The sequence below is a fragment of the Equus quagga genome, unplaced genomic scaffold, assembly GCF_021613505.1.
Source record: "Equus quagga isolate Etosha38 unplaced genomic scaffold, UCLA_HA_Equagga_1.0 220_RagTag, whole genome shotgun sequence".
NCBI lineage: Eukaryota > Metazoa > Chordata > Mammalia > Perissodactyla > Equidae > Equus > Equus quagga.
In genome coordinates this window covers 726116-753340 of record NW_025799647.1, presented here as the reverse complement: position 1 = coordinate 753340, position 27225 = coordinate 726116, and the positions used below count along the sequence as shown (strand labels likewise).

General features: G+C 46.3%; 1 protein-coding gene and 1 long non-coding RNA gene across 2 annotated transcripts in view; both read left to right on the top strand.

The window, feature by feature from the left end:
- Positions 1 to 10883: 10883 nt before the first annotated feature.
- LOC124233729 (uncharacterized) lies at positions 10884 to 12592 on the top strand. The gene is made up of 3 exons (XR_006887129.1): positions 10884 to 11005; positions 11561 to 11656; positions 12121 to 12592. It is a non-coding gene; the product is annotated as an uncharacterized LOC124233729 (long non-coding RNA).
- Positions 12593 to 15151: 2559 nt separating this feature from the next.
- LOC124233757 (sushi domain-containing protein 6) overlaps positions 15152 to 27225 on the top strand; it is a 93418-nt gene continuing 81344 nt past the window's right edge. Inside the window, exon 1 of the mRNA XM_046650937.1 lies at positions 15152 to 15411. The gene's annotated coding sequence lies outside the window, so the exon portion shown is untranslated. The remainder of the gene's footprint in view (positions 15412 to 27225) is intronic.

The following is a 27225-nucleotide window of genomic DNA, read 5'->3' as shown; positions in this document are numbered from 1 at the left end:
AAATTAAGCTTATCCATAGTGCATTTAAAATGTATTTATCACACTTTGCTTTAAATATACCTTCCCTGAAGCAGACTTCTACCTGAGTGGGCCCGTGTAGTTTCAGTGTGACTCTGGGCATCATCACAGAGTCAGCTTCCTGCAGGCCTCTTTTCCCTGTGCACTTACTTTGGAGTTAGAAAAACCCACGTTCTAATTTTGGCTCCACCACTTACAGCTGCATGACCTTGAGTGAGTTACTTAACCTCTTCAAGGAAGAAGAGCCTTGCTTTCTTCCTAAGTAAGATAAGAATACACAATTCCTTATTCATAACTGCAAAATTCCAAAAGTTCTCAAAATTGTTTTTTTCCTAAATTTGGCGTAAAAACTGGTTAGGTGATGAAATCCGACCTGAACTGGTGTGTGGTCATTTACAGTTTTATTTATTGCACTCATGGTGACTGTTCAAATATTTCACTACAGTCCAGAAACGTGAATGTGTGGGCTACATAGTGCTGTAGTGGACCCCAGCGGGGGTGTCATATACTATGTGTAGAGCTCCATATCACTTTTATAAAGTTCAAGGAATTCTGACTTCCAAAACACATCTAGCCCAAGAGTAACAAGAAAGATAAGGTATAAAAAGTAGTAGTGCACGCAGTATTATTCACAGAAGCCAAGACATGGAGGTAACCCAAGTGCCCATCAACTGATGAATGGATAAAGAAGATGTGGTATATATACACAATGGAATACTACTCAGTCATAAAAAAGACAAAATTGTGCCATTTGCAACAACATGGATGGACTTTGAGGGTATTATGCTAAGAGAAATAAGCCAGACAGAGAAAGACAAACACTGTATGATTTCACTTATATGTGGAAGATAAACTAACACGTAGTTAAGAAGAACAAATTAGTGGTTACCAGAGGAAGAGGGGGTCGGGGGTGGGAGAAAGGGGTAAAGGGGCACACGTGCGTGGTGATCAATAAAAACTAGACTATTGGTGGTAAACACGATGCAATCTATGCAAAAGCTGAACTATAATAATATACACCTGAAATTTATGCAATGTCAAAAGCCAATACGACCTCAGTAAAAAAAAAAAGTAGTAGAGCAAAGATTGCTAATTGCTTACCCAATATCCATTCTTACTACGTTGCTTAATACAGAACTCTGATATTTTATTGGGACTAGAAATGTGTCTGGCTAAAACACTCCCCTTCCCAGCCTTCCTTGCAAATAGGAGTGACCAAAAAAGATGTAATTGGAAGCAACTGGATGGGTGTTCCAGGAAAGCACTCCCTTTTCTCCCGGCCCTTCTTCTTACTGCCTAAATGTGGATGTGATGGCAGGTGCTGTGGCAGCTTTATTGAGTGTGTTTAAGCTACACTAGTTAGAGCTCTGTTAACTGAAGCAATGGTCTAGTAAAATGCCTGAAGACTTACAAGTGTCTTAAAAGTCCATAAGAACACATAAAAACAGATGTGGTCCTCATGGAGACCTTCTGATGATATCAAGGACATGCCCAACAGGAAAGAATGAACTAGAAACTCCTCGGCTTCCATTATAGCCTGAGTCCTTGACCTGGGCAAGAAGCACTCAGGAGTCTTATTGGTGCTCAATTTCCCAACCAATGACTCCAGTTTCAGGGAGAGAGGGATGAGGCCCCCAGAGCGTGGGTAAAAGAGCCTAGGAAGGGCCTTATCCCCCTGAAGGACATGCAGAAAATGACCAATCAGTGGTGACGGGCTTTTACCTAATGCTGTTCCTGAACCCAACAGGTCCTGAGAGAGCCAGTCCTACGATGGTTGGGATGGGGTGGGGGTGGGGGATTGCTGAGAGCCTTCACTGGAGGTGGATCTGGGGAGCACTGGACATCCGGAGGGCGGGAGTCAGAGGACTCAGCCTGAGGCAGCTATAGGACAGTGTGTGGAGGAGGGAAGCCTGAGAGATCCTCGGATGGTTTCACAAAGTGAACACTCAGTGCTGTTAGAAAGGCTGAAGAGGGGCCCACTGGGAAAGAGCAGGGAGGGTCTTGGGGGCTGGGGCTGAGCAGAGGGGTCTGGAGGACCTGCTGTAGGGCTCTGAGGCCAGAGAGACCATGGGGATCTTGGGTCCCTGAGTTAAATTATTTCCTGGAGCCTGGAAGTCATTGGATTATTAATTGCGTGGTTTTTTTCTGCAAAATTGCTATGACCTCCGTCAAATTCTTATTTTCGAACAACTTGTCACAAAAGACTTGTCCTCCTCCAAGGCACATTATTAAAGCAATACTTTAGGATAATCTGTGAAGCTGGGAAAACCAGAGAGCAATGTTGTAGAACGAGGGTCTTTGTTAATATGATCACAAAATATTTAAATGCCCCATAACTAGATGAAAAGATGCATTCATAGACACCTCTTAACTCTAAAAGATAAAAAGGTGCATTCCGAGACACCCTTCTTAACTCCAAATTCCACAATATACTGTGAGAACTGACAAAGATCTCTGCCTGAGGGTTAGTATCAAAGTTGAACTGTAAATGTGTAAGTCACATCTGTCGACTCCTCAGGGTTGTACAGCCTTCAGGCGCTGGGTGGAAGGTCTGAGGCCTGAGCAAGTGTGTGCAGATCTTCCTTTCTTTTCATCTTTGTGCCTCCTTCCTCCATACCCAGCCCTTCCCAGCTCCACGGAGATGAAAGCCGCTCCCTAGACCATCCAAAGCCATTGCTGGAAAAACCACAGACACGCTGCAGCTCTTTGCTGATGGGGGCTGGGAGTGGTGCCAGGTCAGAGATTTCGGAAGGGAAACCTTCCAAACGCAGGATTAAGCTTCTGGAGCAGATGCTGCCTGTGGACTGCCAGCACTCAGAGAGCTGGCTGGGCAGCAGCCACGGACTCGGCTTTGGATAGCTCACAAAACTGTTGAACAAAGACCTGTAGACCCTGCACCGATGGAGAGGCCGAGGAGGAGTCAGCTGTCGGGAGTCCCCTGGGGGAGCCCGCTCAGTGCCCCACGAGACTGGAATTGCAGTGAGTCATTTCAGATGGAAAGAGAGGGCACAGAACAAACGCTCCTGTGGACACCTCCCTCACACCTCATCACACAGTGCTTAATGAATATTCTTTGCTCTTCCAGCTTTATACTCAGCCTCCCCATTCTGAAAATGGGAACAAGTTAATGCCTGAAATTTGCAAAGGAGTCGGGCTTTGAGAAATGGTAGAAATGATGGAGGTACCGTATTCGTAAACCATGATCTTGCACAGAAAGCCTAGCTTCTGAGACACAGCTCATCATACTGCCTTTTGGAGGGGGTGATTTAGAGGGAACAGAGCGGGAAGCCAACTGGAGGATATCTCTATCCACGGGCATGTTACAATGCCCGAAATCCCACCACTGCCAGTTCAAACATGCTCTCTTACTGAGACCTTGTGCACACGTGTAATTTATTAGAAGCCGCGGTCCCAGTCATCCCTGACAATGCGTGTCTGGGGCCAGGACGTTCCATTAGCTGAGCAAATTCTCTCCACTCTCATTGTTCATCTCAGCCCCAGACCCCGGCTTGCTCTTGGGTGGTTCTTCAGAAGCTGTGGCGACATTCCTGCAAGCTTTTGGGAGGCTGGAGGCTTGGGTTTCACAGAAGGCTTCAAAAGGTATTTGCATTTTGAGGCCAGTTTTCCTTTGTCATGTTTTTTCCATTTCTTCTTGGCCTTTGGGAGAAGGTTTTCATCTTTCTAGCTCCCCTGAAATTAATCTTTCTCTGGAAGTATGTTTTACCACCAAGGAAGATCTGGGCCTGCCCCCAGACAAATTTGCAAAGCGGGGCAGGACAGAGAAGTAAGAGGAGGGAAAAGGAGCGAAGGCAGAAAGAGGAATGGGTGTGAGAGTGACAACTAGAGAAAGTTCAGGGAGTTAGAGGTGATAGGAAGGGTCCCTGGAAACTGGAGGGTCACTCCCTGAGTAACTGTGGAAACCAGCACTTCCAGCAGACATGCTGTCTCAGGGACTCCTGTCCCCGCCAGGATGCAGAGCAGCCTGCCCCCATGGAGCTTGGCAGGGATGTTGATTGTAAATCAGTGCCATGTCTGCCCTCAGAGTCTACTAGCTGCCCTCTCCATATACCCTCCTGCTGCCTCGGAGAGGCGTGGGTTCTCATGGTAAATGATCGTGCTAAGCCCCGTCTTGTGCACTGCCTATCACCACCCAGGACAGGCAGGCTTCGTGGGTGTGCCACCTGTGTGGTCGTACAAGCCCCCATGCTCAGAAGGACCCGGCCTTAGTTTAATGCTCTTCTTCTGTCTCCATCTTGAAATACCTAATAATTTTATCTTCGAAACAGATAGGTGTTTTGTAGGTGAAATCTAATGGATCAATAGAGCATGCATGAGATAAGACACCTGGTGACAGCACACAGCAGGGCAGGCATCAGGAACATAGAGCAATGGGCCCACTGGTCCTGCCCACACATGCGTGCCTGGCACCACTGGGCCCCACAGTGGCTGAGCCAGAGCTGGCGCCAGATTGGCGGCAGCGACAGCGGCTGCAGCAGCGACAGCACCTGTAGGAGAGAGGAGAGGATCTGCAGGCTAGGTCCCCGGGGGGAGGTCAGCTGTGTTCCTGGAGTCCTTCCTTGCAGTGTCTGTACAGATAATTACTCTTGGGTCTGAGCTCCCAGGCAGGAATTGCGGGTCTTTAGGCAGTAAACTTGGTCAGTAAATGATTACAAAATAAAAGCATTTATATAAACATTGCAATAAGGCATATCAGGGAATGATTAGGATTCTTCAAGGAGTCTAGAATCTTCAGTTTTTGAGCCAGCCCTGATGGCCTACTGGTCAAAGTTTGGTGCGCTCCGCTTCAGGGGCTCAGGTTTGGTTCCCGGGCGTGGAACCACACCACTCGTCTGTCAGTCACCATGCTGTGGCGGCAGTTCACATAGAAGAACCAGAAGGACCTACGACTAGAATATACAACCATGTGCTTACTGGGGCTTTGGGGGTAGGCGGTGGCAGTGGAGAGGAAGATTCGCCACAGATGATAGCTCAGGGTGAATCTTTCACAGAAAAAAAAAAAAAGAATCTTCAGTTTTGAAAACTTCTGCAAAATTGCAGAGCAAATATTCAGGAGGCTTAGAAAAAGCAATTAGGTTTAAAGGTCATTGCATCCAGCGGAAAGGAACACTATTTTCATATGAAGCTTTAGATAAACCAATTACTAACAAGCAAGTCAATATCAAAATTAATTTTTTTCTCATAATTGAAGAATCAACAAAACAATGTATAGACAGGTGTTTTAAGTTACATACAAAAAATGAAGTCACTTTCAGTTTCTTGTAACCTCCACAAATTACAGGAAATGTCAGAGGAAACATTAACAGGCTATTGTGTAAACTTACATTTAAAATCAAATTCAGGGGCTGGCCCCGTGGTGTAACGGTTGGGTTCATGGGCTCCACTTTGTCGGCCCAGGGTTCACAGGTTTGGATCCCAGGCGGAGATATATGCGCCGCTCATCAAACCACACTGTGGTGGCATCCCACATACAAAATGGAGTAAGAGCAGCACAGATGTTGGCTCAGGGCCAATCTTCCTCACCAAAAATAATAAACAAAAATAAAATCAAATTCAGACTTGTGTGAAACTGATCTGTATGAAGAATTAAATCTGCTTAGAAAAATTGTTCCATGAGAATCATCAGCTCTAAATGCAGTAAAATTTATATTTTCAAATAACTTGTCAGAAATGTATTCTAACATTGTTACAGTCCATAAAATACTTTTAACAGCTTCAGTAACAGTTGCATCAGCAGAAAACTCCTTCTTAAAAATTACTGAAAATTATTTACGATCTTGCATTTGCCAAGAGCAACTAACATTACTCTCAATTATACTGATTGAAAATAAAGTTGCTAGAATTATAAATTTTGATGACCCAATAAATGAATTTGCCAAAAAGCAAGCTGGAAAAGGCTTAGGATCAATCAAGATCTAATATTAATAAAGTATTATTACTTATTTCATTATATAAAATACGACACCAAAGATACTTTTTTATAATTTGTGAGTTATGTTGTTGCTCATGTATCACTATTACCTCTATTACGTTTTATAAGTAATCAAATATTCTAAAGGCAAAACCTTTATATTCTAGTTCCTTTACTGGCGCTTCTCCCCTGCGATTTGACCAAAGGTCTCCTCGCATTTTCATTTTGCACTGGGCCCCACAAATTATATGGTCTGTCCTGTCTCAGGGTCTTGAAGGCTCTCTAGATACCAGTGAAGCCCATAAACATATAAACTCTCATTCTTTAAGAGTTCCTCCAGACTCCAGAGCACTGGTTCTCAACTGGAGGCGATTTTGTCCCTCCCTCAAGGGATGCGTGGCAATATCCGGAGGCATTTTTTGTTTTCACAACTAGGTGGCTGCTACTGGCATCTAGTGGATAGAGGCCAGAGATCCTGCTAAACCTCCTACACTGCATAGGACAGCACCTTACAACAAGTAATTATCCAGTCCAAAATCTCAGTAGCGCTGCAGAGAAAACTCTGATCTAGAGTCCTTGGACTTGCAGAACATCCCTGCTGGGTTGTTTGAAATGCAGACTCTCAGTTTCCACCCCAGACCCACTAAATCAGAATCTGCATTTTAACAAGATCCCCAGGTGATTGGTGTGCACCCAAAAGTTTGGGAAGCGTTGAGCTAGGGATGTGAATCTCTAATGGTATATTTCGGACATGTGGGAGGGAGCCCTTCCCTGACCCTTCAGTCGTGCCATGTTAGGCCAACCCTGCACAGACCCCCAGGACCACACTGTTCCTGCCACTTTCCTCAAGCTTCTTGCTCAACTCTTAAGGGCGCCCTGGCATGTGACAGGCAGGCCCAGGTGCAAGGACACTGTGGGCAGTGTCTGACAGCACCTCAGCCCTGGCACTCTGATGTTGAACTTGTACCTCTGTCAAGCGAGTATGCAAAGAAAGACAGCAGGCTGACAGCTTCAAAGCTCTGACCTGGCTCCAGCTGGTCCCAGGCCTCCCTCTGCAGCAATGGACCCGAGGACTCTGCCACGCACCTCCACCATGGTCCTCGGGCATGCCCCTGCATTCAGAGCACAGCCTTTGAACACACTGCTTCCTCAGCAATGCCCTTTCCCCCTTTCCCGCCTGCCCCTGAACCTTCAAGGCCCACTTGCCTTGAAGCCCCTCCTGGAGGCCTTGGGTTTCCCTCAGGGTCCTCATGGCTACCAGCAGACGGATCTGTGACAGTGGCCCAGTGTCTTCAAGAGACGGAAAGTCAATGAAGGGCAGGTGGAGGCTCCGCGGCTGTGGTCAGGACTCCTGCCCATACAAACAAATGCAGGCCCAGTGTTTACAAAGCTCTGGATTTTTCAAGAGAATCAAGAAGTCTGGGTTTTTTATGTGAAATCTTCTGATTTCCAAATACTGGCATCTAAATTAAAACAAACAAACCACAAGGCAGACCAGACCCCTCTGTGGGAGGCGAGAGCCTGAGATGGACACTTTGCTGCCGCTGGGCTCTGTAAACACTTATCGTGTTGTGTTGTGAGTGTCTGTGGACCTCCTTGTCTCCCCACTCAGCCTAGCAGCAATCTGAGGGCAGGGTCTGGAACAAAGCAGTTCAGCACATGCTCAGTGAGTGAGCGAACGACTGAACGAGTAAGTGAGTGAGACTGACACGTGTTGTAAGCTCTGGACATCCAGTGGTTTTAAAGCCATGGTTCTTAATGGACAGTGTCACCCTCTAAGGGTCGTTTGGACACCTGTGGGGAAGGTTTGGTGGTTATGATGATTGACAGCACCACTGGCCTTTAGGGGGTGGGGGATCAGGGTGATAAAAATAATATCAGGCACTTATTTGTGCTCACCCTGTGCCAGACTCTATTCCAAACACTTTATTGAAATGAACTCATTTAATCTTTACAACAGCCTTACAAAGTAGATGCTGCCATCACCCACATTTCACAGACAGGGGAGGGGGTGGGGACGCTAGTCAGTCTGCAATGGACAGGACAGCCCCCCACGGCAAGGAACCATCCTGTGTTCCACAGATTCTTGTATGCCCCACTGAATGCTTATGTAGAAAAAAAACCCCTGTTTATAACGATCAGAAATACAACTATCATATAAATTGCGGGAAGAGTATGCTTTATTTTTTAGCACTTTGCCAAGAGCTCACCATTTCAGAAAAATCTCGTAGCAGCCAGCAACATTGCTCAAGGCGTCTGAGTGACTAAAACCACACGTCTGCATCCATCTACATTTATAGTTCCCAAAGTCATAATGATTCTAGTTGCGAGCATTGGATTGGTTGATTAATGGATTTTTTTTTTTAGTAAACTTTTCATTGAACAATTATGTACTTCGAAAAAGTGTACAAACCGTAAGTATATAATGTACTAATTTTTGCAAAATGAACACACCTGTGTAATCAGCATGCAGCTCAAGAAACAGAACATTCTCAGCACTGTGGAAGTCCCTTCATGCTCCTTTCTAGTCAAAATTCCTCCTAAAGGGAACTATCATCCGAACTTCTAACATCTTACATTAATTTTGCCTACCTTTGACCTTGATATAAATGGAATCATACAGTGCATATTTTTTGTGAGTCTGGCTTCTTTCGGTGAAGATTATATTTGTGAGATTCATCCATGCTGTCGTGTGAATTGGAAGTTTGTTCCTTCTCATCACTGCATAGTATTCCATCATATGGACATACCACAACGTATTTATCCATTCTACCGTAAGTGGCCTTTGGGTTGTTTACAGTTTTTGTCTATTGTGAATATGGTGCGTGAACATTCTTTTGATAGACATCTCTTGGTGAACATACATATGCATTTATTTAATTTTTTTGTAATTACGTGTGTAGGCAGATCCTTTTTTGTGTGATTTTCATTTCATGGAAGTAAGAGGATATTACAAAATACTTTGTATCCAAAGGAGGCCTAGGTTCTGAGGGAATAGTTGGGACCCTCTTGTTTGAAGCAGGTGCTTCTGTCCATGGTCCATTTGTCTGTCGCACAAGGATTGTCCCTGCTGTGCTGTGCTCCATGTGGGGAGTGATTTGAGAATCTTGCCATAAGGCTAGAGGGCAGAGGCCTGCATTCTCACTCCCACCACTAGAGGGCAGGCATTGACAAGGCGCTGGGGACCCGCGGCTTCTTTCAGGCAGGGTGGCTCTGTTTCCTGCCCCGTCTCCCTTGGTAATTGGGGGTCCACCTCTACCGGGGGATTAAACAAAAGAAATCTTTGTAGTCCACCTCAGTGGAGGCAGAGGGAACTGACGCACTTTTGGGGATCAAATATTTCTCACCCACCTTCCCGGTTAAATGGAGAATTTCTGGAGTCTGGCTGCCTCCTAGGGGTACCTGGGCTCCCTGCCCCACTCACGCTGCCGGCTTCACTGGTGAGCTCACCTAGCCGGGCCACTGGTGCTGGTTCTCTGTTCCTACACGGTGGCTTCCGCAGACACACGTCCTGGTAAATGTTTAACAACTCGTTCTGGGAGTGGGGCCTGATTTGCAGCGTTTGCTAATTGCCGTGGTGTTACCATACTTCCGCCACGTCTGATTTAAGCTGGATGAGATGTCCATCGTTGAACGTGGAGTTGGGAAGAGATGCTAAGTAGCATAACATTATATAGTATTTCCACCATACGTATACAATAGATGTAAATAAACCTGAAGGCATGGAGAAGAATGAAATGTAGTAAAATAATTAGGAAGTGATAAGTTTGGGATATTTATTACTTTAAAAATATAATTTATTTAATTTTATGTATATGTAATTTAGTGGGGTATTTTTCTTTCTACTTTTTTCTCCCCAAATCCCCTCAGTACATAGTTGTATATTTTAGTTGTGGGTCTTTCTAGCTGTGGCATGTGGGACGCTGCCTCAGCATGGCCTGATGAGCAGTGCCATGTCCGCGCCCAGGATCCGAACTAGTGAAACCCTGGGCTGCTGCAGTGGAGCCCACGAACTTAACCACTCAGCCAAGGGACCAGCCCCCCATGTAATTTAGTTTTAATAAAGGCTGTGTTTAACAACCAGCTCACAAAAATCTTGGAAACCTTACAGTTGGTTCTTGGGAGACAGTGCTCGTAGACTCCTGCACATCACTGCAGGTAACAGGCTCTCGTCCCCCTTGAAACGTCACATTTGTCTTTTGCAGTGCAAACTGCAGCTGTATTCCCTAAGAGGTAAAGAGGCCTGGCCCTGCTACTTAGTAACTGTGGCCGTGGCTGCATGTTTAACCTTTCCGTACCTCAGTTTCCTCATCTGCAAAATGGAGATAAAAGTATTTTTTAAATTAATTAATTGAGCTATTTAGTATTTTTATTTATTTATTTATTTATTCACTTACCTATTTTACAGGTTGCCACAAGGCTTAAATGAGATCACGTAGGTAAAGCCATTAGCACAGTGCCTGGCAGACAGTATGACATACTTAAATAGTTTGGAGCTTTTTGAGGAATTGATTAACATAGCTCGGGGTTAAAGCTGCACCTTGGGTTCTGTCATCAGCATCCTCAAAATACTCTGAGTAGGGCCAGAGTGTCTGGCCCTGACCTGCCAAAAAGGGACCTGACCTTAATGGGCCAGCCAACAGGCCCTTCCGAGGCGTGGTGGCTGCCCGAGCTTCACAGCCCCACCTCTGACAGTTTGAAGTGGGGCTGCTCCATTCCTCCATCCACCTGCAGCTCAGAGCTAGGGAGCCAATCACAACCCTGCCTCCCCACCACTAAGTCACGTGAACAGGAACAGTCAGGGCAGCCTTGAGGAAGAAAGTCACCAAGGGAATGCGGTGTCAAGTGACCCGAGAAGTGTGGGTGGGGTTTGTGGGCTGGTTCTGTCTGGAAGGGCCTCAGGCCATCGCTGCCCCCACTACCTTCCTCCTTCCCAGCTGGCTGCCTCCCAGAGTCACTGCCCAGCCCTTGGACAAAGGGCACAGAGGAGGAGCAGGTGACCAGGCTGGCTGGCATCCGTGGAGGGAGGCTGGGCAGCAACATATGTGGACATGGCAGGTAGACGCTCTCTTTGCCACCTTGACTTTTCCTCAAGTATAAAATGGGGTGAATAGTTTTACCCAGCTTACCTGGTCTGTGTCAGGGATAAAAGTGTCGTCAAAGACTTGTCAGTGCTTCAGAAAAAGAGGGGCTCAGTGGCCCTCTTACACACCTGGTGACTGGGCAGCATCAGGTGCACATGGCTTCAGGGGCCCATTTTCCAGGGCTGGGGTCAGGGTTGGGGTGGGCAGGGAATCATAGTTGCTGCTCAGAGCTCTGACCTCTGCAAATCCCCTCTGATCAGTGGCCAACAGGGATTGGGCCACCAAGCCTGGCTCTCACAGGTCCGACATGCTCTGAGGAGGGGTGCGCTGGGTGATGGTGCAGGTCCACATATTCAGACAACCCTGTGAGCTCAGGATTTGCTCCCCAGGAGTGGGAGCCACCCCTCAGCTGTGTCAGCCCAGCCTTGCCCGGCCCACCCATCTTGGACCTTGACTTTCCTTGGAGAAGATGGTTTGAAGACTTCCACCTCCCCTGGGGTCAAGCAAGTTTACTTCTTTACTTTTGCAGGGCTTCTACGGCTGCCCAGAGAATCTTAAATCGAAACAAAAACCCCCAAGCTAATTCCCGTCCTGGAATCTGCTTGGTGCCTCAACTTCCTTGTAGGTAAAACTGGGGGATAAGACTATCTCATTTATGGGGGTGTTGTAAAGATAAAATGAGCTGGTGTGCAAGAAAGCACTTTGTAAAAGATCAAGAGATATGTAAGGACAGTTTGGTTATTACTTGTTATTTTTATTGGGGGTAGGAGGGGCCATATGATTTATTTGGAACAGTGTGACTTTGGGAACAGACAAGATGGAATTCTGGGTTTGCAACATATATGCTATGTGGTTTCTGATGTCACAGAAATCTCTCTGAGCCTGTTTCTTCACATGTAAAATGGTGTTAACGATACTTAATTTGGAGGATTCTTATCAAAATTAGTGGTTACATGTATAAAATCCCTGCTAAGTCCCTGGCACACAGTAGGTGCTCCATAAATAGGAGCTGTTACTCCTGCTGTTGTTATTACGTATAAAAGCAGAGGTACCACGTACTAATTCTGAAACTTTTCTCTTCACTTGCAGGGAGCCAAGCTCCTCTTTCCAGCCCTGTAAGTGGCAGAGGCACAGGCTCTGGGTTAGACTCCTGGGAGAGGACGGAGAACCAGGCCCTCTGACTTATTCCACCGAGTGACCAGCTTATCGCGGTTTGGCCAGGCTTGTCCTAGTTTTAGCACTAGGAAGTCCCAAGTCCCTGGAACTCCCTTCCTTAGCCCCAGGCAAAGTGGGATGATTGACTCCTCCACTCACCACCAACCTGGGTCTAACTCCCAAGCCATTTTCCAGTGCCTAGACTTAGAGTATTAAGACTGGTACTGAAAATCTGGAAGGACCCAGGAATATTAGCTCAAAATGCCAGCTTAAGTCCTTTCAGAACCAGGCAGAGATTAAACAAATATGTGAAAATAAAAAATTAGCTCTGGCCTTAAAAGTCATTATGTTAGGTGTAAGAAACACACAAAAAAATCAATTATGAAGACCACATATTATATGAGTCCCTTTACATGAAATGTCCAGAATAGGCAAATCTACGGAGATAGAAAGTAGATTACTGGTTGCCTAGGGTGGGAGGTGGGGGAGGGTGGGAAATGAGAAGTGACTGCAAATGGGTATAGAGTTTCTTTTTAGGATCATGAAAATGTGCTAAAATTGATTGTAGTAATGGTTGCACAACTCTGTAAATATACCAAAAACCATTGGAATTGTATACTTTAAATATATAATTACACATTTAAACAGAATAGTATGGTATGTGAATTGTATCTCAATAAAGCTGTTAAATTTTAAAAATTAAAAAAAATTTTAATTATAAAAAAATCAATAGTTTCTCCCACTTGAGAATCTCTAAATCTAAATTATTCTTAACCCTCATCTTGAGAGTTGTCTCTTCAATGGCATAAAAATATTCAGCCTAGGCCAGGGAATACCACCCCCACTTTGCAGGCGACATGAGCAAGGCCCACATGCCGACTATAATAGGGGCTCTTGCTCAGCTCTATAGAGGAGGCCTGTGGAACCTCAGGCAGGAGGGGAAATGGTGGGGGAGGAGAGGCTGGGGAGAAGAGAGACTTGCCTCTGATCCTGGCAATATACAGCAGAAGGAAATGCATGCTAAACTGAGGCTCACGCAAAATGCCACAGAAGGGCAGAGGAGCAGCTCTGGAAAGGTTGCAAAGGGTTAGGTGGGGAGGGCATTGCAGGCAGATGGAATGGTGCGCGCATGGGCTCTGAGATGTGAAAGTAGGTGCCTGGTCAGAGGCACAGAGGTGGTGTGGGGAGGCTGGAGTGTGAGGTGTGTGGAGGGACCTGGAGGAGCTGGGCCAGACTGGGGAGAGCACCACACACAGTCCTTGCTCCGACTTTAACTTGGTTCTGTGGACACTGGGGGTCCAGTGGAGGATTTTTAGGCAGGGAGTAACAGACCTGCAGAGGGTCTCCAAAGCCATTTTACAATGTGAGAGTTCACGGAGCCGGTTAGCGCCCAAACCGCTGTGCAAAGCCAGGGGCTTGAAATACCGGGCCTCTCCATCTCCCACTACACCAAGCTGCTTTGCGGATGATGTGCCCTCTCTTACTCTTTTCATCTGTCTTCTCTAATTCCCTGTCCCGGGCCTTGGGTCTGCCTGGGGTGTTCCTGCAGTCCACACAGGGTTGTTGAGCTCTGCTGAGACCCAGGCAGACCTAATGTTTGCTTTTCAACCCCGTGGTGGTCTGGGCAGTGCAGCCCCAGCGGAAGATGGAAATGAGCAGGAAGGGAGGGTGTCAGTCTTGTCCAGTGAGAAAGAAGGCAGAGCAGGGCCAGGCTCTTGGAAAAGGGAGCAACACGCGCAGGTTCTGTGGGTCGCAGAGGGGAGGTTTCTCTTGGGGCTGGGTGTGTGTGCATGGGGGGAGGGGCGCTCTGCTTGCCTTGTTGAGCTACCTCCAGGACAAGCCTGTTAATTCACAACCCTTTTCCAGAGAACCTACTAGAACTAGGCCTGGGGAGAGGCCCTGAGGGGGAGTATCTTTGTCCAAAGGGCACCAGAGAGTAGGGGCCTGCTTGACCCAAGCTGCAGCAAAGGCTGAAGTCCATGGGTCCAAGCCCAGACTCTGGCACTGATTCTCAGTAGGTGCGCCTCCACATTTATTGAGCACCTCTGAGACAGGCACTGAACAAGGCCCTGGGGCACCAAGATAAGAGTCACAGTCTTAGCCATCACGGGGCGACAAGCCCTGTAAACACATAAACGGAGGACTTATCTGCTAGGGCCGCAGTGAGACATCACCAATAAAAGATGTAGCCATACAGCGCACCAACTGCTCCACAGTATATGCTGGAAAACAGCCCAGGAGGCAAGGCTCAGGATAGGAAATAAAGTTAGGGGTGTGGCCGAGTTCCAGCCTGGACTCTGCTTGTCCTGGCTCTGAACCTCCGTGTTTGTTCTTAACCTTGAGGTCCGCCGTGTGCTGAGGAATCACTTCGGAATGCTTGCTAGAAGAAAGACTCCTGAGTGCGACTTCACCGAATCAGAAGGCTGAAGATAGGGCCCTGAAGCTGCATTTACACCCGCCCCTCCCCCCAGGGCAATTCTGAAGTTGGCAGGCTCGCACCCTAGTTGGAGAAGTACTGCTTAATAAGAGATAATGACCTGGCCCAGCCATAGGTCAGGCGAACCATCCAAGAGCTAACAAGCAACCCGCGTGAAAGCGCCTTGTGAATCTGAGAACAAACCAATTCTTTGCAAAGACTAGTAAACCAACAATCCAAATAATATCCAAAAAAATCTAAGTAATAATAATAGTAAAAGAACTGGGGAGCGCACTGCGAACACGGTGCAGTCCACTCCGGCGCAGTCGGTGCGACTGTCTCTTTAAGGCTCCCCGGCCCAACCCAGTCTCTCCTCCCGAGGGGCGTGCCGCCCGGCCGGCGGCGCGTGCGTGCTGGCAGCCGTCGGCCGGCAGGGCCTCCCAGCCCGGCGGTCGCGGCGGCGCGACGCCGGCGCTTGTTGCGTGCGCGCCTGGCCCCGCCCCCTGCCCGCCTCTTCCCCTCCCTCTCCGCGGGCCTACCCCGCCCGTGCGATACAGCTGGCCCAGTGACGCGGGCGCAGCCGCCGCCGCCGCCACGACCGCCGCGTTCTATTCTCCTCAGCCGGCGACAGCCTTGCCTCCTGCCTCCCGCCTCCTCCTCCTCCTCCTCCCGCCGCGCCAGCCAGACCGGCACGCTGGGCCTCGCTTAGAACCCGGAGGGCTGCGGGCGCGCGCAGGCGGCGGAGCAGATCCCGGCGCCGCGGAGGCTGCGAGCGCCCCCCTCCCGGAGGTCGCCGCGCTGTTCCCCGGGTGAGTTGTCACCGCGGCAGGGGTGCAGGCATTGTGTCCCTGGCGCGCCCGGCCGGCTGTCAGGGGCGCGGGGCCGGCGCGCGCCGCCCGGAGGGACGCGGGGGAGCCCGGCGTCGGCTGCCCTCGGCGCTGGCCCCGCTGTCACCCGGCCGGCCGGCCGCGAGCCCCGCGCTGGCGTGGGCCGCCCGGGCGCGGTGCCGGGAGGGCGGCGGGGGCCTGTGCGAGGCCGGGGGGAGGACCGGACGGCCGGTGTGCGGCAAGGGCTTGGTGGCCGGGGTCGTGCTCCCCGCCCGGGAGTTCGGGGGACAGCCCCCACTCTGCAGGTCGCTGGAGAGGAGGTGGCGGAGGCCCCCTTTCTTTATTACTCTTCTCACTGCCTCCTCCGGCCGACTAAAGCTGCGGGCCCTGCGCCGGCACGGGGGCTTGGCGGCTTCCGAGGAAGCCGTGGAGCCCGGGTGGGGAGTGCCGGAGCTTTCTGGAGCCCCCGCGCCTCGTCTCGTCTTGTATCTCAGAAACTTCTTCTTATCCGGGCTGAGACTCACCGAAACCACTTCCTGTTTGTATATGTAGACTTTCTTTTTTACTCCTGGTTTTTAGAGACTCCAGATAATTAGCGCAAGTCCGACCCTCCCGCAGTGTTGTGGCGGTGGGGCTCCGGGGCTGCGGAAGTGGAAGAAGTTATCTTAAACGAGATTAGGCGGGGGAGGTGGTTTTGGGAACCCTGAGACCCGGGAGGGAAGAGGCGTCAAAAGGAAGTCCTGGGCTGGTTCGAGGGAAGTTCGCGTCTTGGCACAGAGGCCTGATGCTGCTGTTCCCACAGAATGTTCTCTCGGTGGCAGGCGGCATGCTGGGCTTTGTTGCTCTTGCTAACTAGGCTCGTGTGTGCTTTGTAGAGAGGTGCGGTAAAAGGACCCAGTTCAATTAAATCATAGGTGTTTACTCCCCTTCTAGATCTGCAGAGGTGGGAAGTGTGTCTTTCCTTTTCACAGTGGTTAATTCATTTCTTGCTCTTTAAATCTCTCTGGTTTAAAATATGCATATAGATGATGCATACACACACCTTTTCTGTTTTGGGAATTCCACACCCAAATTGTCACCATCTAGTGGAGGCTAGTAGAGACATGCGCTTGGCATTGAGTTCTGAATTTTCTGGGCTTTGGTTTAGCTAGATGCATATTCAACCAGAATGAAAAATTTCAGAGTTTGGGGGTAGATATGTCTATCTCCCCCTCAATAAAGGAGGTATTTAACAGTGTAACAGTAATAGCAATAGTAGGGAAAAGTTATTGAGGATTTACTGTTTACCAAGCTTTGTGCTAAGCTTAATCTCATTTAATAAATAACAAACTTTTGAGATAGATATTGTTGTTATTCCCATTTTTCCAGTCAAGACAAAAGCCAGACAAATTCAGTAGCTTGCCCAAGGTCACAAAGGTAGCTCATGGTGGAGCCCACTCTCTTAACTACCAGATTGTACTGTTAGTTTCTAGTTTGCTTACTTTTTGTTAAAATTGAAACTGGAGGCTTTCCAGAACATTTTCAAAGCACTACTTCTTCAGGATATGTCTCAGATCACGAGCATCCTTAACTCTTTCTCCAAGGTACACGTTTATGGTATGCTTGCACAGCATTCTTCTGTTCATCCATTTATTCTTTCATTCAGTACTCACAGGTATTTATGTGATACAGAATGTATGCCAGGTGCTGTGCTAGATATTGGGGATACTGCAGCAAATAAGTCAGAACTCAACCATGCCCTTAAGTACTTCACAGTCTATAAGTCAGTTTATTTTGGTTTGTTAATTTTCACTCGTGGCTATTTGCTGCTTAAGGAGCTTCTGCCCAATGAGTTAAACAGAGGACAGTAGTGGTATGAGGCCTGATAGAGAGGACTTCCTGTCCACAAATTGACTTTTTGGATACTGTAGTAGAAATGGCACATGAAACAAATCCTCACCTACAGCTAGATGGGAACAGGTCTCTGGGTACTCAGAGTAGGGCTGCCCACCATCTGCCCTGCAGTATTTAAATCCTGAGATCAAAACCACTGTTAAATGACAGAGTTCAACTTATTTGCTGAGGCCTGGCTTCTCAAAGCTCAGAATTAGGGCACACAGAAAGAAAAGGAAGAAAAGTAGAATTAGGTGTTACAGATGCAGGCTGTCAGATGAAGAGACCTCAGCACTTTGTCTGGTTGCCTGGCAGGTCTCCATCATGTGGGGATTGAACATGTGCTCTTATGTGATGGTGCGTCTCCTGGCAGGGGATTTCCTCCTTTGCTGTTACTGGGGCAGCAATTCCTACAGCTACCCTCTCCCTCCATACACATACCCATGCACCCTCCAAAGGTAATAATTCACTTGACTTCTTAAAAGTAAGAACTTCTTTCTAGTTTGTTGCTACTGAGCATTGTTTCACTCCATGCTTTCTCATCCCCTAGATAAAAACCTGCCTTTTGTTTCAAATCTTTCCTTGTGCTCTTTTTCCATATCTTTAGCTCTTCTGACAACCAGGTAACTAATGGTATCTGTCTGTGAAGTTGGAGAATTACAGGATCTTTAAAAAAATTAGTGAGTCACGTAATCTTCCTCATTTCTGTACCAAAACAAGTGAACTGGGGAGAATGTCTTTAGCAGAGCCACTTGCAGGCAGAGAAAGAAAGCCAGGCAACACATGTGCTTTTCTTTCTCCTCCGGTTCCCATTTCCAAGGACACTTCACGGAGAGGTAGCAGCAGGGCTGTAATGGCCCTTACAGGCCTGAAATCCCCCCTTACAGGCCTGAATGTCAGCAGATGCACTGGGCCCGGTTGTGTAATTGCCTTGCATGAAGCATTTTACTGAACTCCTGAGTTGACATGTGATCTCCTAGTTGAAGCTGACAAGCAGGGTTCATTTTTCCCCCTTCTCTCTGCCTGGGCAGTAGAGAAGTCTTGTTTAGGGGGCATTCCTTCAAGCAATAGGAGAAAGATGAGAAGGAGCAAATAGAGGAACAAGCCCAGTCCCCCCACTTCCCCCACTTTTTTTTTTAGAACTTTGAAAGCAAATGCTGCTCCTGTGCAGACTTGAGTGTTGAGGGTTGGGACACTTAGGTTAAGGGTAAACATTGGGACAAATGCATATATGATAATAGAGATGCTTTCTCCTCAAGATGGCTTCAGTCTGGTGGCCACCCACATATCCGACCAAAGTGAGACTTCATGTAGTGGAATGGCTTTTTAAAAATTAATATTCTTAAGTTATGTTGCCACATTTCAGGAAACTTGGAAACCAGAGCAGTGAGAAATAATGCCTGTAATGTGGGAAGGGGTAGTTCCATGTTGGTGGGAGTGAAGGATGCGGCTTGAGGTTGGGGCTGGGGGTTTTGTGATGGTATTTGAAGCTGCTGACAGCTGTGGATCTGAGACCAGTGAAGCAATTTCAGGACAGCACTGGGGAGACTGTCCTTGAGCATCAAGATCTGTTCACTCCCACCCTGGTTTGGATTCAAGGCAACAGCCATTGTTCCCTGGGATGATTGTAAGTTCTGGAGTGTCTCTGTGTAAAAACCTTTATCTGTAAAAGCAGAGGTGCTGGGGAAAGAGGTGCCTCTTACAAGTCTTAGGTTTTAGTGGCAGAGCCTGCCAGGTACCTGTGAATGTTTCCTTTTTCTTGTGCTCACGTGTGTTTGACCATGTCCTTTTTCTTCCCTTTTACTCCTTTGGCCTAGAAACCAGCAGGGTTCCTCTATTAGCGCTCTCATCCTCTGGTTCTTACCTGAGTCTGAAAGTCTCCACTCTGCTGGTAGACTTTGCAGTGACATCGAGCCGGGTCACTTCAGCTGTGAAAGGCCACCTGTGCTATTGTTAGGGCTGGGGGACAGTTGAGTGTGTGTGAAGGTGCTAGTATAGCAACAGCAGAAAATGCAGCTGTAGTGAGAACTAAATGGGTTTCACAGACTCTGGTGTTGCTGTGATGTATTCTGCCTCTCTGGTTCTTACATCTCAAAAAAGGAAAATAGCCACCCTTGAAACATCTGAAGGCTGCCTGCCAGGAATCAGAAACAGGATATTATTGAAGCATTTTTCTCAAGCAGAAACAGATGTAGTACCCTGTTACTGTCGCCAGTGTTAGTAGATCCTTAAAATTACGTGATAGCAGTGTGCCCTTAAATGTACTCTCCCTCTTCCCCATACACAAGTGTTATACTTTTGGGCAGGGCCTCATTGCTTGATTTGGGAAAGTTAGCCTGGTATTCCTGATGACTGTAATAGCCTCTCAGTGGGTTTGCAGACTGCAGAGGTGGTGACTGACAATTCTTTATTACTCAGAAGAGAATCTTCTGTGGTGAGAAGTTAAAAGATTGAGGATTCTTTTCTCCTCTGGTTGGGTATTGCACACAAAACCTCAGAGAAGAGACACGAATAGGGGCTCTTTCCCAGCTGCCTTTCTTTCTTACCATCCTTTCTTGGGGAGGGGGAGCTTCTAATCTTTCCAAATCCAACCTCCTGCCAGCAGTGACTTGGCCTCACCCACAGAAGACTAAGATGAGAGTGTGGAATTGCCCTGTGTGTAGACTCTCCTTGCTGAAATTTGGGTAGACTAGCCTTCAGCTTCTGACAAAGCCAGTAAAAGGAAGCTGGCTTGTGGGAATGTGGTATAGAAGTCTGTTTATCCCATTTTTCCTTCTTTGGGTTGTTCTCCGTTGATCTCAATAAACTAGGTGGCTGGAAGTTTTAAAAAGGGAACTTGAACACAAGAACCAGGTGGTTTTACTTATTTTGCATTTTAAATTGAGCCAAGGCAGACTGAGGGAAGACTGAGGGGGATTTTTTTATTTTTTTTAATCGTCAGTACACTATGACAAGCTTACGGAAAGCTTGGAAAATAAAGGGGGAAAAATCACCGTGATTCTGCCATCCTAACACAAACATCATTTCCATGTATTCTACTTTTTCTATCTTTTATTGATAATCCCTGTATATTTAATTTTTTGTTCTATTTTTTTTCATTTAGCATTATACCATAAGCATTTTCCTAATTGTGGCACATAGCCTTTATGGTTATTTTTAAGGCTTTATAATATTCCATCAAATAGATCACCTATGATTTAAATATCCCCTCTTTATACATCTAGATTATTTCTAAGTCTGCACAAGGGGATTTTTTTTTTGAGAGGTGATTTTATTTTGTCATACATTTTTTTTTAAAAGAGCTTTATTGAGACATTATATGTTAAAAAATTCATCCCTTTAAAGTGTACAATTCAGTGGATTTTAGTGTGTTTACAAAGTTGTATAACCATCGCCATAATCTAATTTTAGAACATTTCATCACCCCCAAAAGAAACCCCATTAGTAGTATTCCTCTACAATGCCCTCGGCCCATGGCCACCACTAATCTACTCTCTCTCTATAGTTAACCTGTTTGGACATTTCATATAAACAGAATTATACAATATGTGGTCTTTAGTAGTCGGCTTCTTTAACTTAACATAATGTTGTTGAGGTTTATCCGTGTCGTAGCATGTATCTACTTCATTCCACTTTATTGCTGAATAATCTGTTGTATAGACATACCACATTTTGTTTGTTCATTCATCAGTTAGTGGACATTTGGATTGTGTCTGTTTTCTGGTTATTATGAGTAATGTTGCTATGAACATCTATGTATAAGGTTTTATGTGGACATGTGTTTTCGTTTCTCAGGGAGAGAATTTAAAAGCTGCATCCATATTTCTGCTTTGGAGTTAACATTCTACTTGGTTATGCAGTTTGTTTGGGGAAGAACAGTGTTACAGCAAAATCTCTTGATCCTGTAGTTTTGAGGATATTCTCCTGAATTAAGAAAAGATATTACGAAAAAAAATTAATCATGTGTTTATGAAGTTTGAACTTTCCAGTAGCATTATTTCCGAATCTTTGGTGCAAAACTTTAAACAGTAGTGAGAGTTGACAGATGCAGTAGTGCCTAAATTCATTGCACATGTACTACTGCTTTAAAAAAAAAAACGGATTTTCAGTGTGAAGCCTCAGTTCTAAAACGTGCCATTGTGTTTTATGGAGAGAACTTTGCCATGAACCTCGTAGAGCCTTCCTTATCAAATGTAGTTTATAGTTCTCAGAAGCTTTTTCTTTCCTTGTGAAAAATTCCATGCCAGGGTTCTGTGCACCTGCTTGGAGGCTTCTGCTAGGCTGGGGAGTGGAATGCTTACTGAATAGATAGCCAACCAGCGAGGTAGGGGGAGGGAGAGGGCTGTGAGTGCGATTAAAATGTGGGTCTGAGAAAGAATGCTCTTGAGGACAGCTCTCACAGGGCTTTTGCTGGTGGACCTCAGTTGCACCTGAGGTTAAAAATATACATCATGCCAGACACAAAGAGGAACAGATGGTGCTGCTGGGAGTGTTATTTCCTCTACAGGATCTGCCCCTGGGTGGTTTTACATCCTACCAGCTGTATTACTGAAATAATACAATGCCTCCCTTTACCCTTGTCCTAATTGGAACTACGAGCATTCATGATCAATAGCTGGTCTTGCTTTCCCTGCTCCTAGATCCCTACCAAAATCTCTTGAAAGTATGCATGTGCAGGTGACTGGATTGTTTTTATCAGCAGGTCCAGATGGTTCTACCCTAGAGAAACGTGGGACACAGGGCACACGCATGCCCTTTTGTCCGGCACAAGCCAGACAAAAACCAGGAACCTGAATTTTCTTCTCCTATACCTGTATTAGGCTCCTGTACCTGGAGCCAAACCCAAGGGATTGGTTCTTCCAGAAAGTTCCCTCGTGGGGGTGTGTATGTGTGTGTGTGTGTGTGTGTGTAAGTAAATATGTGTGAATGTAGCCATAACATCCCTGCCACAATTCATTGCCAAAAGTTTTGGATTTGGAGTGGGCTCTCCCTGTTAAGGCAAGTTCTATTCCCAAGTCCTCAGAGGCTCAAAAGGCTCTGAGACAAGATTCTTATCTGAAGATTCGAATTTTGTAGTGGAGTGTCCACGTGTTGCCAAAACTCCTTGCACAGCAAACTAAGTATGTGACGAGAGAGACTATGTAGGCTCATGAAATGCCAGAGTTAGAAGGATGGGACTTGGAAGATCATCTCATTCTACCTGCTCACTTTATAGAAAGGAAAAATGGAAAATGGATGCTCAGAGCTGACTTGCTTTTGAATGGTGACAAGGCCAGGGGAGAAGCCAGGGCTCTTGAGCCCTAGTCTACTGCTTGTTCTACCCTGGTGTGATCAACTTCTTTTCTCCTCTGGGCCTGTCCCACGAAAGGGGGTTGGGATCCCAGCAGGATGTGTGGTTCGTATTGTTAGGACAAGTTCAAGCCCCTTCTGTAATTATGGTTTTGTGTCTAATAGTGAAATTACAAAGGAGAATGAGTCTTTAAGGGAAGAACTGTTTTTAAAATGGGTGCTGTTTGCAGGGTGAACGTACTTAACTATTTTATCTTTGTCCTGTGCTTCTTTGCAATTCAAAAAATGCCACCTGACTCTAGGCCAGTGGGACATGTTCTCTGAGTCATTTTCTCCTTTGAGTCCCCCTGCCTAGGTGGACAGTGGCAGGTGCTGGTGGCATCCTAGGTGTAGTAGGACTGCCTGATAATTGAGAATATGCTGTTTGGGAGGGCTAATGTCCCCTTCCTCCCACCCCATTAGCAGACCAGAACCCTTCATGACTATGGTTCTGATTTCCTCAGGTTTATTTTATGTGAGATCCCAAATTCATCCAAGTACAGTGTGAAAACACATCTCTGACCAGCCAGAAATAAGCTTCCTAGGCTGAGGTCATATGTGTTAGCTTTTCCCATCCCAGAAAGTCAGTGAGCAGTTTTATGTTCACTGGGTGCTGCTCTTTCAGTTGGCATGCTCAAGACATTTCTAGAGAATTAACGAATGGTATGTTGGCTGGTCCACACCTTTATCAATCCTTGATTCCCATCTGCCTCTAGGTATAAACTCTGCCATGGGAGGGCCATCTACCTCCTCGTTTCAGTTCTGTGGGGATTTTGCTTGTTACACAGTAGGATGGCAAGAAAAACAGGCTCTGGGTTTCGTTGAGTTTCATAACAGTTCATTGGTCCATCTTTTTTTCTCTCTACATGCACCTTCAAGTCGTAATTTGTGAGCTGATAATCTGGTTGGGCTGTGACATCAGGCTGGTGGGAGGTGGGTCAATGGTTGCTGCAGAAACCAAAAGGAAGTAAATCTAGTCATTTCTTTAGCGAGTATTTAGTGAGTGCCTGTGTTCGGTGCTTGGTATAGAGTTGTGAACAAAGAACAAAATAGACACAATACTTGCCCTCATGGAGTTAACAGTCTGGGGAATACCCATGGGTTATTTAATTTGAGAGTAGTATTGGAGGAATCTGTTGTGTAAAGTAGGCTTTCAGCTTGACTACTCTGAAGGAGTTGCTCTAGTGTTTTCAGTGACACTTGTGCTCCAACCCAGCAATCACCCTGGAAGGGACAAGGGCTTAGAGAATTCCCCTGCCGTAAGACAGCACATTGCCTTTCTCTGCAGAGTGAGCTAAGTCTAGGAGTTTGGTCTAGTGTGAAGATTCCTGTATTCCAGCTTTAACTAATCAGTTTTTAGTGTGGGAATGTTTTCTGACCCTGGAATATCTTCTTTATTTTTAATTAAGAGAGAAAAGCAGATGTGGGTTCAACAGTGAGAAATTGGGAGAAGGGAAATAGGATCAGTGACATGAAAGCCATAGGGAATCCTTTTTCTCCCATCTCCAAGCCTCAACTTTAGATGTAGTTGTTGATTTGTGATCTCTCTTTTCCTGATATATTTGTGCATTATAACCTGCTGGGGGCAGTAAGGACCTAGTACAATCCTGCACAAATAAAGCTCCCAATAAATGTACATCCACGTATATTTTGCCTCTGTGGGTAGCCATCTCTGTATAAACTGAGATTGGAAATCCCCAGACATCGGTGACTGTCTCATCTACTTCTTTGTACTCAGCTCCTTGATAGTTGGTTGGTTGATAAGTGATTGACCAGGTGTAGAGAATTAAAATAAAAAGGGAGAGAGAGCAAGGTGGGAGGATGTGAAGGAAATAGGATATTGGAGGTGGTCCAAAATGTTTTAGCAAGGCCAGTCAAAAACAAACTACAGGGCCCATTAAGAATTATGATCCAAGACCAGAGAGTCACCCCTGCTAATTTTCAGGTGCAGGTCTTTGTGTCTAGAACTCTGTCATTCTTTCAAAAGCCTCAGGAGGCATCAGTCATGCCTTAAATCCAGCTCACACATGTACATCTGCAGTTCGGCCTTCTGTACTTCTCTCTCTCTCCGTGTATCCACTGTGAATCCGGTTGTAGGCCAGTAGTTAACACGGGATGGCTTGTTTCTGTTTGTTCTCCAGAATGGAGCTCTTTTGGGGGTTGTATTACTTCTGGAATTATAAAATATAATTTTGTGGGTCATCTCCTTTGAAAGTCTTTGTATGCTTTTGAAAAATCACATCTTTGAAAGAAGGGCTGCTCTCTACAGATGCTGACTGCTTTTCTTGGGATGTATGCGAGCAACAGTAGAAGGAACAGATTTCAGAGCCTTTGGTGTTGGTAAAACTTTCAGTGAATAGCAACAAGGTAGGTATTTTTCAAGCAACACATCTGAACTCATTTATTAATTGAACAAGTATTTATTGAATGTTCTTTCCCATATAATCATCTCCCTACAGGGATTCTTTGCAGCTCACAGTCTAACAAATTTTTTGAGTTGTTCTCCAGCATTTTGGTTAGTCTTTTCCCCTCGTAGATTTCAAGCCTCTTGAGGATGGAAGGGCTAGTTTAAGTTTCCTCTGTATTTACTATGCAGGCTGGGCATCTTTTTTGATAACAATAAAGATTTCTTCATTTTACAATGTGCTTTCACATAAGATATCATATTAATACTATGAGGAAAGTTTTAGTCCCATTTTACAAATGGGAAAACCAAGACCTTTGGTAAGCGGGAGACCTTTAGCAGTGACTGTACTTATAAATAGTGACACTGAGTCAGCTGGGACTCAAGCTGAATCACACATTGGTGCCTCATGCTGGAAAATAGGAAACCTCCTATTGCAGACTTGATAAATTTTAACTTGCTCATGAAAAGTGGTAAAACCACCCCTTTCCTGGTTTCCCAGCCCCATCTCAATACAGATTCTGTCAAGGTTGGTATGTCAGTATGTTTTTGTGTACTGATGGGACAAAAATGTGCAAGTGTACGTAATTCGTCTCCTAACTAAGGAAAAGCATTCCCATATAGTCAGAGGGGCTTTTATTTTTATTTTTTGGAGGAAGGAGGAGGCCATACAGATAAAACCCTGGTATCTAGAAATCCATGCAGTTTTCACTTATTAAAGGTTCCAGTTGGGGGTAAGCCAGAACAGAAATTCTGGGTTCTTTGGGTTCTAAGGGATCTGTGATGGGGATTTTGAGCAGCTTTGCAAACTTACGCTATATTAGGCATTGTTTGCAATCTTCATTATCTCTTTCTGCAGCTGTCTTCTCAGTCCAGGCAGCTGCGGTAGGTCCAGGGCCTCCCTGAGATGCCCCCCATGCTATTTCCAAAGGGTCACTGTCTTTGCCTCAGAACTCACGAGGGCTCCCGAAGGAACGTCCTTCCTTTGGCTGCTGACGCGGGAGCCCAGCGTTTCCTGTAGGGGAGGCTCCACCTCCTCTTCCCATTGTTCTGCCCTTGTTTTCAGAGGCAGAAGATGAGCCTGTGTGGGCAGTGAGGAGGTTAGAGGTGAAGGTCACGCCTCACCCATGACAGCTTAGATTTGAAGAAACATAAAGCAGTGCTAATGGTGCTGGGGCAGGGTGTGCTTGGACTGCCCTGTGTTTTCCATTTAGTTGGGAAAGTAGAGGAGTAAGAGTGGCTGTGGGCCAGGTATAGTTTCCCCCTTTCCTATGATGAGAGCAGATGATTGTCTTAAGAAGTGGGTACTGAGGGGTAGGCAGTGGAGGATGGCGGCCTTGGAGTCAGACTGACCCTGCTTTCAGTCTCAGCTCAGCCACTTACCAGCTGTGTGACCTTGAGCAAATGTAACCTCTCTGATCTTGTTTTATCATTTATAAAATGGAGATGATGATGTTAATTAACACTTCCTGTCTCTAGAAGGGTAGCTACCAAAATATTGGGGTGGGAAACTGTGGTGGGGAATGCTGGGGTGATGAAAGGTAACAAAATAACTTCTTAAACTTTCTTTTTGTGTCATTTGAATTTTTCACTATTGGCATGTATAAATTAAATAACTTATTAAAGTTATGTTTAAAAGTACCCCTTCATGGGGGCTGGCCCCGTGGCCGAGTGGTTAAGTTCGCGCGCTCCGCTGCAGGCGGCCCAGTGTTTCGTTGGTTTGAATCCTGGGCGCGGACATGGCACTGCTCATCAAGCTACGCTGAGGCAGCGTCCCACATGCCACAACTAGGTGGACCCACAAGAAAGAATATACAACTATGTAACGGCGGGGGGCTTTGGGGAGAAAAAGGAAAAAAATAAAATCTTTAAAAAAAAAAAATACCCCTTCATGGGACTGTTATGAAAATAAAATAAAATGGGATTTTAAAACGCTAGGTACAGTGTCTGACAACTAAAAGATACTCAAATGGTAGTTCATTTGGGGAAGAAGTGATATGAAGTAGTTGACCGTTGCTTTTGTAGTGGTAGATTTTCCATCTGGCGTGTGTGGCTGTGGGTAAGTCTCTTTGTTAAGCCCCAGCTTCTTCAGCTGAAAATGGTGGTTAACAGGAGTATCTGCTACATAGAGTTTGGGGCAGACATGTAAAATAGTTGGCCTGGTATCTGGTGCATAGTCAGTGCTCAGTAAA